The sequence below is a fragment of the Salvelinus alpinus genome, chromosome 24, assembly GCF_045679555.1.
Source record: "Salvelinus alpinus chromosome 24, SLU_Salpinus.1, whole genome shotgun sequence".
In the NCBI taxonomy this organism is placed as follows: Eukaryota; Metazoa; Chordata; class Actinopteri; order Salmoniformes; family Salmonidae; genus Salvelinus; species Salvelinus alpinus.
The window spans coordinates 2902793-2913970 of NC_092109.1; the positions used below are offsets into that span (position 1 = coordinate 2902793).

The following is an 11178-nucleotide window of genomic DNA, read 5'->3' on the forward strand; positions in this document are numbered from 1 at the left end:
GGAGCTTCATGAAATGTGTTTCCATGGCCGAGCAGCCGCACCCAAGGCAAAGATCACCATGTGCAATGCCAAGAGTCGGCTGGAGTGGTGTAAAGCTCGCCGCCATTGGACTCCGGAGCAGTGGAAACGTGTGCTCTGCAGTGATGAATCAAACGTCAATATCTGGCATTCTGACGGACGAATCTGTGTTTGGCGGATGCCAGGAGAACGCTACCTACCCGAATGCATAGTGCCAACTGTAAAGTTTGGTGAGGAGGAATAGTGGCCTGGGGCTATTTTTCATGGTTCGGGCTAGGCCTCTTAGTTCCATTGAGGGGAAATCTTAACGCTACAGCATACAATGACATTCCAGACGATTTTGTTCTTCCAACTTTGTGGCAACAGTGTGGGGAAGACTCTTTCCTGTTTCAGCATGACAATGTCCATGTGCACAAAGTGAGGTCCATACAGAAATGTCGAGATCGGTGTGGAAGAACTTGACTTGTCTGCACAGAGTCCTGACCTCAACATCGAACACCTTTGGGATGAATTAGAACACCGACTGCGAGCCAGGCTTAAATTGCAGAACAACAGTGTCCGGCCTCACTAACGCTCTTGTGGCTGAATGGAAGCAAGTCCCTGCAGCAATTTGGTTTTATATATACTTAAGTATCAAATGTAAATGTAAATTCTAAAATATACTTAAGTATCAAAAACAAAAGTATAAATATAAAAACAATCCTCATATTAAGCAAACCAGACGGTGTTTTTTTAATAGCCAGGGGCACATTCCAACACGCGGCAGGGTAGCCTAGTGGTTAGAGCATTGGGCTAGTAACCGCAAGGTTGCAAGTTCGAATCCCCGAGCTGACAAGGTACAATTCTGTGGTTCTGCTCCTGAACAAGGCAGTTGTTCCTAGGCCGTCATTGAAAATAAGAATTTGTTCTTAACTGACTTGCCTAGTTAAATACAATTTACAAAGCATTTGTGTTTAGTGAGTCCTCCAGATCAGAGGCGGTAGGGTATGACCAGGGATGTGCTCTTGATAAGTGTGTGAATTGTACCATTTTCCTCTCCTGCTAAAGCATTTGAAATGTAACGAGTACTTTTGGGTGTAAGGGAAAATGTATGGAGTAAAAAGTACATTCTGTTCTTTAATAATGTAGAGAAGTAAAAGTTGTCGAAAATATAAATAGTATAGTACAGATACCCCAAAAAACGACTTAAGTAGTACTTAAGTAGATTACACCACTGGTGACTGATACCTAAAAGTAGTGTCCTACATAGAGAAAAGGGTTCCATTTCAGATCTACCCTATGTCCTTGAGGGCCCGGCTGAAACTTGACTGATGCCTATAGAAGATTTGCTCAGAGATGTAAAGGATCTAGTGTGGGCTGGTTGCGGTCGGGGGGGGTTAGATAATTAAGAATCCACAGATGAGAATGTGACTGGTACTAGCTTAACCCTCTTTTGTTCCAGCCATCTTTCATCTTCTCCCTCTGTTTTTCTCTCGCTCTTCTCCTCTCCTGGGCCTTGCTCTTCTGTCGTTCCGTGAACTACAAAGAGGGTGGTGAGAGGAGGAGTGTGGCGTCACGGCTCAAGGGAAGCCAAAGGGTTAGCCGTCATTAGCCCTCTCTTTTTCACTTGCTTTCGCACTCTTTCACTACCTAACATCTCTCCTCTCTATCTAACGTTCTCCCTCTCTACTTCTTGTTCTTTCTTTCTTACTCTCTAGCTTGTCTTCACCCCCCTCTCTCCATCCCCTTCTCTCCCTTTCCCCTATCCGTTCCGAGAGCTATGAGCAACGTAGGCCCTGGTTTTCGAGACAGATTCTTTACTGTGCGGACTACGGAACAAAGGTGGCCCGGGATGAAACATCCACTAACAACAAAGAATTTTGCTTTTCTTCTGCTTCAAATAATTTCACAAGAGGGAAAGAGAACTAGAGAGAGAGAGAGGATAGGGGGAGGTTGCTACGCTTGGAATAAACAAGGCTAGGTGATTAGAGTGTGTGTTGTTGAGTGTGTGTGTGTGTACCTACACGAGCGTGTGTGTGCACCTACGTGCGTGCATGTGTACGTGTGTCCCTCTTGGTAAATATAATGTTTTTTTCCCAACTAACAGGGCAACCTGAATTCATGTTTGGCATTTCGTCTCTTTAAAGAGCACACAGGACAATGAGTTCCAGTTGCTACCTCTGAGGATTCTATGGGCACAGCTCTATGGTAACATGCGTAGGATCCAGGTCAATACGCCATTGATTTATTAACACAGCCCTGGATGCTTGAGAAATGAAAGGAATTCATTTTGAATTAGTGAAAACACGCACCCTCCTAGTCAAAATTACCTTTTCACAGGCAACAGCATGTAATCCTTTGTGTAATAAGCAAACAACAAAATATCTACAGAATAGTTCTGTTTTTGTGCGAATATACACTGTGTAGGCTGACAAGATTTCAGAGATATGCTAAATATGAATATATCAAGGAAGCATATGGCTATGGTGACTGACGTCGCAATTAGTCAACGGAGAGGAGCTCGACACCCACTCTCTCGTACCTCGGCGAAGTCACAAACGAAGCCACAGAAACAGGAGACACCGCAAACAACAAAGATGTATTGTTGTCTGAAGAAAGTTAAAGCTCTCAAACAAACAAACCAAGAAAGCAAAAAACCAACAAAGATCTTCTCTTTCAAAAAAGAAATGGCAATTTCTCAAAAACAAAGAACGTTTTTTTTGTCAAGTTTGTATCAAGTTTAATTATTTAGCTTTATTATTTGTATTTTGTGAGCCACAATTCATTTATGAAGCTGCATGTGTCCGTCGTGTCCCAGTACACAGTAGTAGTGTAGTTTTTCAGTAAAAAAGACAAAAAAGACACACACACACACACACAGACACAGACACACAGAGAGAGAGAGAAAGAGAGAGAGAGACAGGGGGTCAAACCGCCAATCGGTCCCATTTTCCACGGTGCGCCCATAAAAAAAGACCCCAAAATGGCAGGCGTTTAAAAATAAAAGGAGCCGATGAGCACACACACAAAGAAAGACGACATCAAACAGCAAGAATCAAAATAGACCATACCAAGAAAAGTGAGAGAGAAAAAAATGTGAAAGAAGGGGGGGGTTACATAAAGCAAAAGGCAAAAGAAAGGAAGAAATAGATAGTGGTGAAAAAAGGAAGGAGTAAGGGTGAAAGAGGAAGAGAGAGAAAAGAAGAAGTTAATTATGCATTCCGAACCTGGTCGATGTAGTCCTCGGGGAATCGCCTCCGCACCTCCGGATCTGTAAATAATTGACAGATAATATTAATTGGCTTTGGATTAGTGAGCAGACCGAGTAGAGTACATTAATATTTGATCAGAGGATGATAGGGACCCTGGCAGGGGATCCGAGGAGGGCAGCTGAGGCTGCCTGGCTGATTAGGGGCCAGAGAGGGAGGTGTTACTACCACCCCCCCCATCCCTCCTTCCCTTTCTCCTCCACCCCCCCACCAAGGCTCCACCAACCCCATCCTTTTCAGGAGAAAAAAAAGAGGAAAAGGAGAGGATTTAATCCCCATTTCTCCATTGGAGGGGTGGCCATGTGGGGGGGGACTTCGCTGTCTTGCTTAGCCTCCTACTGGCACTCAAGCTCATAAGGGACGAGAATGGGGGGGGGGGGGTATTTTTCTTTCCGTCAAAAGACTGCTAATTATTTTATGATGGGGTCTTTTCGTTTGGGTGTCCGCCGGAAAATCTGCTGCCACTAAATCAAAGCCATTTGACAAATGTTTTGAACAACTCGAAGAAGTGTACAACCCAAAACCCTCACCCTTGAGAGGGCTGAATAGGTTCCATCACTGTCTACTAAACTAACCACAGCCACTAGACTTATAGGCTACATTACTGAAACCCTGGGGATCTGCTCACTACATTGAGGTTCCAGCGCCCCTACACCACCACAAAAGCTTCCAAACCAGAGACGTTTCATTCAGAGAAACGGTCTTCCCAAACTCTGAAAGACGGGGGGGTTTAACTGTCTGGTACACTTGACAAGTAGGTCATCATAAATTCTATCTCTAGAATCAGTCAGGACATCCCCAAAAGAAAACATCAGTAGGCAAACTAAAATAAGCCTCTAGGTCCAAATGTCTAAATGACATGAGCATTGTGTCCTAAATTCACCTGCTTGACTGCCACTACATGTCTGAAGAGTGAGAATGTCTGAGGTAATTCTGAGGTAACTCAGACATACGGAACCAGACAAAAGCTTGGACACACCTACTCATTCAAGGGTTGTTCTTTATTTGTACTCTTTTCTACATTGTAGAATAATAGTGAAGACATCAAAACTATGAAATAACACATATGGAATCATGTAGTTACCAAAAAACTGTTAAACAAATCAAAATATACATTACATTTGAGATTCTTCAAAGTAGACACCCTTTGCATTGATGACAGCTTTGCACACTCTTGGCATTCTCTCAACCAGCATCACCTGGAATGCTTTTCCAACAGTCTTGTAGGAGTTCCCACATATGCTGACCACTCGTTGGCTGCTTTTGACTTTTGACTGGTACTGTATGTCTTCAGTATCTGCCATGTGTGTCTAAGCACTTGGCTACCTGCACGTCAAACAAGTCTAACACTCCTGCCCGTCTGCTCATTTGGGGGTCAATCTGCCCACTGCATCTCAGGTGTGAGTCAGCTGCAGCTGTATAGGCAGGCAGGCAGAAGTAGCACTGAACGGCAACTCGATGGGCTAGCTGTGTTGCTAATGAATGAGAGAAGGGTATATAGTGGGGATGGCTGACAACAACAGGGCTGATGTGTTTGCTAAGGATAATTCCAAATGATGGATGGTCTTCGGTCGTGAGAAACGAATTATGTCACTGATAATGTAAGGAATAATTTCAGTGTTTGTTTAAGTTCAATATGCAAAATGTTACTTTCGTCCTCACACGTTAGGATGACTGTATACTATAAGTTGTCTTTCCTGTAATTGAGTTACTCCAGATAGTGTAATACTCGTCAAACAAACGTAGTCTTTGGCAAACAAGTGAATCTACATTGAAACAAAATGCTTAATAAGACCCCGCACTGAGGTAGTGCTTTCTCAGCTCAGCTCACTCAACACGTGTCACCACCTCAGACAGAGACAGAGCATCAAACAGGAGTGTGGGCGTTCCGTGCTTGGCTAATGACCATGACAGCCTTATGCCGTGCCAAAATAGATTTTTGGTTTTCTTTTAGATCGACCCCAGGTTAGCTCAGAGGCAATGAACTTGAGCGGGTCAAAAGTTAAAGACAATGAGCCGTGATTTTGATGATCTATCAAATCTATTAATTTGAAAGAAAGCATACAGGATTTGCGTTTCCACAGATACTGTTGTTTGATTGTACATGATTAAGAACAAGCTAATACAGCCAGGGCTCTAGTGCAGCCACTTTCGCCGCATATATGACTAAATACTAACCACAGCCACTAGACTTATAGGCTAAATTACTGGAAACAATGGTAAGAAACTGCTAGCCATTGGCTGCTAACAGCTGAAAACTGCTAGTCTTAATCAAGCATAAAAACAGTCAACTTCGAGAGTACAGAACCCTTGATATCAGCTGATCACCCTCTAGTGGCGAAAGTATGAACTGACACAAATGCAGTCAAAGTGGATAATAATTATTCTGTCAAGGACGTGATACAGTGTGTAAATGATAACATAATGCAGGAAATTAAGAAAACTTGATGAAAATGCTGGATGTGAATGCTGGAATCAAATAATTAACTGAGCAAAAGCTGTATGCATTAAGGAAATAGATGCATGGCTCAGATAGAAGCCCATCTGTAATAAGCGAGTGCCTGTTATGTTCAGTGATTTTAAGCAAATTAATGCCCGGGTAATTAACCCTCTACACGTATTGGAATTGAAATGTTTGCGTGTGCCGCAGCTAATTTTCTTCACAATAAACAAACATCGGCTCGTTCTGCTCAGAACAACCCAGGGTACGACGCCATGTCATCTTGTAAATGTACATCAACATTGACACTGTACATGACACTCACAGGTGTTTGGCTTGCTGGTATTACATCAATTTAAATACACTTATTATAATCCTCAATGTCTAATATTTCAAAATATATAGTCATCTTAATTTACAGCATTTCCCTCACTCAGACAACAAAACATTTGCAAAAGTTGTCCAATTATCGGGAGGGATGGGGCGACTTCTTGTCTCCCGCTTCAGAACGGCTGTCAGAAAAACCCATTACAGCGCTGTGAAGCGCAGAGCCAGACCTCTGACGTCATGTACAGCATGTTACTGTACAGCCACTATGTTAGCCCAAATCTTATTAGCCCAAATCTGCCATTTTAAACCCATTTGGGGTACAGTTAATTTAAGTTTTACGGTAATGTAGAAATCTAATATTCCACAAATTACTTTATCCATTTCAATGACAGGTATTTGTATCAAAATGTTAGCTTTTTATGATACACAAATGTATTTACAGGGTTACATATTAGTTTGTAGGGCTCAACATTTGCTAGAATTCTTAATCTCAATCGATTAAAACAACAACAAAATATCTGGTGCTCCTACGTTTTATGTTGTGCTCCTAACTTTTTTAAGTTGGGAGCACCAGTGCCATCAATGAAACATTTTAATTTAGATCCCCGAATACAGTAGAATAAAATTCACTTCAACAGTGAAAACTGATGAACTAAAACAGCTTAGTTGGGAATAATCTTGGAATGTTTTTCTGTGTGTGTGTGTGTAGCTTGGTAAGGAATTACCAAGCTACACACACACACACACAGAAAAACATGGATGTTATCCACTGGAGGGATAGCATGGTTAGCTGAGCAATGTTTTTAAAAAGACTGAAGAAAAAGAAGAGATGAGACGTCCTTTGGCCCACACGAGAGCGAGAGGAGAGAGAGAGAGAAAGCGCAGGAGATTGCCTCACTTCACAGGCCATGAAAAATGTATCCTCCTCTTCGGATAGAGGGAGGCCAAAGTTGCTGAGAGAGGACCCCCTTTTGTCTGAAGGGCTCTGCACAAGAATCTGCTCCAAGTGAACTTCCTCTTACAGTGCTTTAGAGTCAACACACACACTAATGTACACACACTCACACACACATTTGATTGGTCTCAGGATTCACTTTAGTTCCTCCTCCACAAAAGTATGTATGAAGTCTCGTATCAATACCTGTGACACTACAGTATGAACTCATTAACGCATCACATGAAAACGCAGTTTCGGTTTGAGGTCAGCAAATCAAATCGATCAAGAACAGTTGGTGGGAGAAAATAGGTCAAATGAAAGTTAAAGAGAAATGCAAAGAAAGATCTGAGTATAAAGTGATGATATATCTTTGTTACGTCTGCTGCGAGAACACAACAGTTGCACAAACACAAAAAATCTGAGCTTACACATTTTTGGGAAATTGAAGCTCATTGGTTGCATTTCGATACAATTTTTTAAAAACTGGAAAATGGTATTTGGGGAACAACAGAAACAAACAGAAATGACCACAGCCATGGAACAGTGTGTACAATGTCAATCACTAGTCAACCTCATCATACATTGACTCATTTACTTGTGGAGTGGTGCATACAGTGCAACATGAAATAGATGCTTAACAAGTCCGACTTCAAATGCTGACATTGTCTCGAACGTCGTCGGGAGAAGGAGAGGTGGACCAAGGTGCAGCGTGGTAAGTGTTCATTATTTTAATAAAACAACTGAACGCTGAACAAACACGACAAACGAACAGTCCTGTAAGGTGACGAAAAACACTAAACAGAAAATAATCGCCCACAACTCAAAGTGAGAAAACAGGCTACCTAAATGTGGTTCTCAATCAGAGACAACGATAGACAGCTGCCTCTGATTGAGAACCACACACGGCCAAACACAAAGAAATAGACAACATAGAACACCAGACATAGAATGCCCACCCAAACTCACGCCCTGACCAACCAAAATAGAGACATAAAAAGGATCTCTACGGTCAGGGTGGGACAGACATCAACGTGAAAGTAACCGGTGAATAAAACAGCTGACCACGAATGAAAACTTTTCCACATACAGTTGAAGTCGGAAGTTTACATACACTTAGGTTGTATTATTTAAACTCGTTTTTCAAACCACTCCACACATTTCTTGGCAAGTCGGTTAGAACATCTACTTTGTGCATGACACAAGTCATTTTTCCAACTATTATTTACAGACAGATTATTTCACTTATAATTCACTGTATCACAATTCCAGTGGGTCAGAAGTTTACATACACTAAGTTGACTGTGCCTTTAAACAGCTTGGAAAATTCCAGAAAATTATGTAATGGGTTAAGAAGATTCTGATGGGCTAATTGACATCATTTGAGTCAATTGGAGGTGTAGCTGTGGATGTATTTCAAGGCCTACCTCCAAACTCAGTGTCTCTTTGCTTGATATCATGGGAAAATCAAAAGAAATCAGCCAAGACCTCAGGAGAAAAAAAATCTGGTTCATCTTTGGGAGCTATTTCCAAATGCCTGAATGTACCACGTTCATCTGTACAAACAATAGTACGCAAGTATAAACACCATGGGACCACGCAGCCGTCATACCGCTCAGGAAGGAGACGCGTTCTGTCTCCTAGAGATGAACGTACTTTGGTGCGAAAAGTGCAAATCAATCCCAAAACAACAGCAAAGGACCTTGTGAAGATGGAGGAAACAGGTACAAAAGTATCTATATCCACAGTAAAACGAGTCCTATATCCTAAATTTGTGGAGTGGTTGAAAAACAAGTTTTAATGACTCCAACCTAAGTGTATGTAAACTTCCGACTTCAACTGTAGATATACACTACAGGTCAAAAGTTTTAGAACAACTTCCAACTTCAACTGTACAGTGTACCATGCCAGTGTCATTGTCTCCTGCGCTTCCCACTATACTGTCTCATGCGTTTCCTGATCATTTTTGCATTTGATTGTCTGCATTATTCTCCAAAGAAGGGAAACATTCTGCGAATATTGAAGCATTGTATCAACAAGGTAGCTCCGAGAATATTGATTGTAACATAGTTGCCAACGAGGGGACAGCTCACACACATTTTTCCCTGGGACAGCTTGGCTCTGTCTGATATTATTGTGTTGCCTACGCAGCAGTTGCACAATCTGGGTGCACATTATATATTTTTTGAAAACACAGCCCTACATCCACTCTATAGCTAAATAACTTAGCAATATTTAATGACATTTTGCCAGCAAAAAATTGACCTGTAAGAATATCACATTTTAATTGAGGAAGATGGACAAGCAGGGATGCAGGCCGAGAATGATGATGAAGTAGGCCTACAGCAAGAAGTAAAAAAGTTAGCCCAACTAAGTAATCATTAAGAATTTGCATTACCTCAATGAGGCCGATCATTCTGTCACTGCATGACAATGCACATTTGTTATAGCCTATTGTTGTCTTTAAAGCTAAAAACAGGACATGTATTTTGGGGAAATGTTCTATACAGCAAGTTATTCAACCAATACATGAAACCAAAATTGCACTAGCCTACTAGGCAAATGAATGAGAAAATAAATTAGTAACACAGCTATCACAACCTCTATTTTACTAGCAATAAAATAGCTTTTGGTTTCGAATGGTCACCAAAAAGGAGGGATCCCCCACCCTCCCAATTCCCAATTCAATCGACCCCTGACTATCAGATTACAACAACAAGGCCGAGTTCAAATGCCAACATCAAATTCAAAGCAATCAACTAACCAGCAATGCAAACTGACACCATCTCTGCTATCTAAAAGTGAGACAAAAGGCACGCAGGCTGGCAGCTGCTCTCCAAGCGATGCTCCACATGGTCCTAAACCCAGTCATCCAGTCCGCTAAAAAGCCATGGCATTTTAATCGGGATTGGAATGATTTTAGGGTACTTTTTTTTGTTGTTGTCTAATTTACATTTTTGGTCTTGAGCTAGGCTATGGCAACTGACACCCCCGCCCAGACCCCTTTCAGCTTTTTTCCGGCTTAGAAGATGGGAATATGTAGCGGCTAGAATGCCGTTCCTCCAGGACTCCCATTTGAGGTATGACAGCTTTATTTCTATTCATAACAAAAGGCCAATTGGGATACTTTCAAATCCATCCTTCGCTTATCCATTGCTTCCCTCCTTCCTTGCACTGAGGTAAGAATAACCTGCACATGCTTTGCGTTCACTGGACCAGGCCTGAGGAACACTGGCCTAAAGGCTACTAGGAAGATGGACCTGGAAAACATAAAAATAAAATCATGTAAAAATCATTGTTTTTGCTCGAGCAATCTGGTGAAAGGCAAGAGGCTCCCCTTCAAAAAAACACACAAAATATTCCACACTTCAATCTTTCTATATGATTAATGGCTCTTTCTGTGCTTTCTCATCCCTTCTTCCCTCCTCCCACCCTGTGTAAATAGAGAGGTCTAGGGTTGGTTAGCGCTATAGCCTGTGCTAGGAAGAGAGTGGGAGGCAGGGGACCCCAGAGATGGGGAGGGATGTGTGTGCGATCTGTCCAATGATCTGGGCCTAATCCCCCAGGGCTCTGGGACCGAGGCACTAACACCCCTCCTCCACAAATTGAGTCAACAGAGGACTGCTGACCTTGCTCGCAAGCAGGTAACAATTCCCCAAACCCTCCGCAGCAGCTCCACTTAAATCACTAGGTCTGTGTGGAGGTGGATAGAGTGCAGGTATAGTACAGATATGCTTTTCTAGGGTAGGTTGGAACATGTCAAAGGGGATGAGATGGGTGCTGCGAAATTCAGAGACAAAATAGCTAGGATAACACTGCTTGCACTTAGTAGACATTAAAAGAATCTAACCAAGATATACAATCTCCAAGATACCTGTTCAGAGGGATTACCAGCATGTCTGTAATACCTACATGTTTCAAGCAGACCACCATAGTCCTTGTGCCCAAGATAAGCGAAGGTAACCTGCCTAAATGATTACCACACTGTAGCACTCACGTCGGTAGCCATGAAATGCTTTCAAAAGCTGGTCATGGCTCACATGAAGACCATCATCCTGGAAACCCTAGACCCACTCCAATTCGCAAACCGCCCCAACAGACCCACAGATGACGCAATCTCAATCGCACTCCACACTGCCCTTTCCCACCTGGACAAGAGGAACACCTATGTGATAATGCTGTTCATTGACTACAGCTCAGCGTTCAAC

General features: G+C 42.3%; 1 long non-coding RNA gene across 1 annotated transcript in view; it reads right to left on the minus strand.

Annotated features, from left to right (window-relative positions):
* LOC139552011 (uncharacterized) overlaps positions 1–3386 on the minus strand; it is a 76423-nt gene extending 73037 nt beyond the window's left edge. Inside the window, exon 1 of the long non-coding RNA XR_011670365.1 lies at positions 3225–3386. This is a non-coding gene — a long non-coding RNA (uncharacterized lncRNA). The remainder of the gene's footprint in view (positions 1–3224) is intronic.
* Between the last annotated feature and the right edge of the window lie 7792 nt (positions 3387–11178).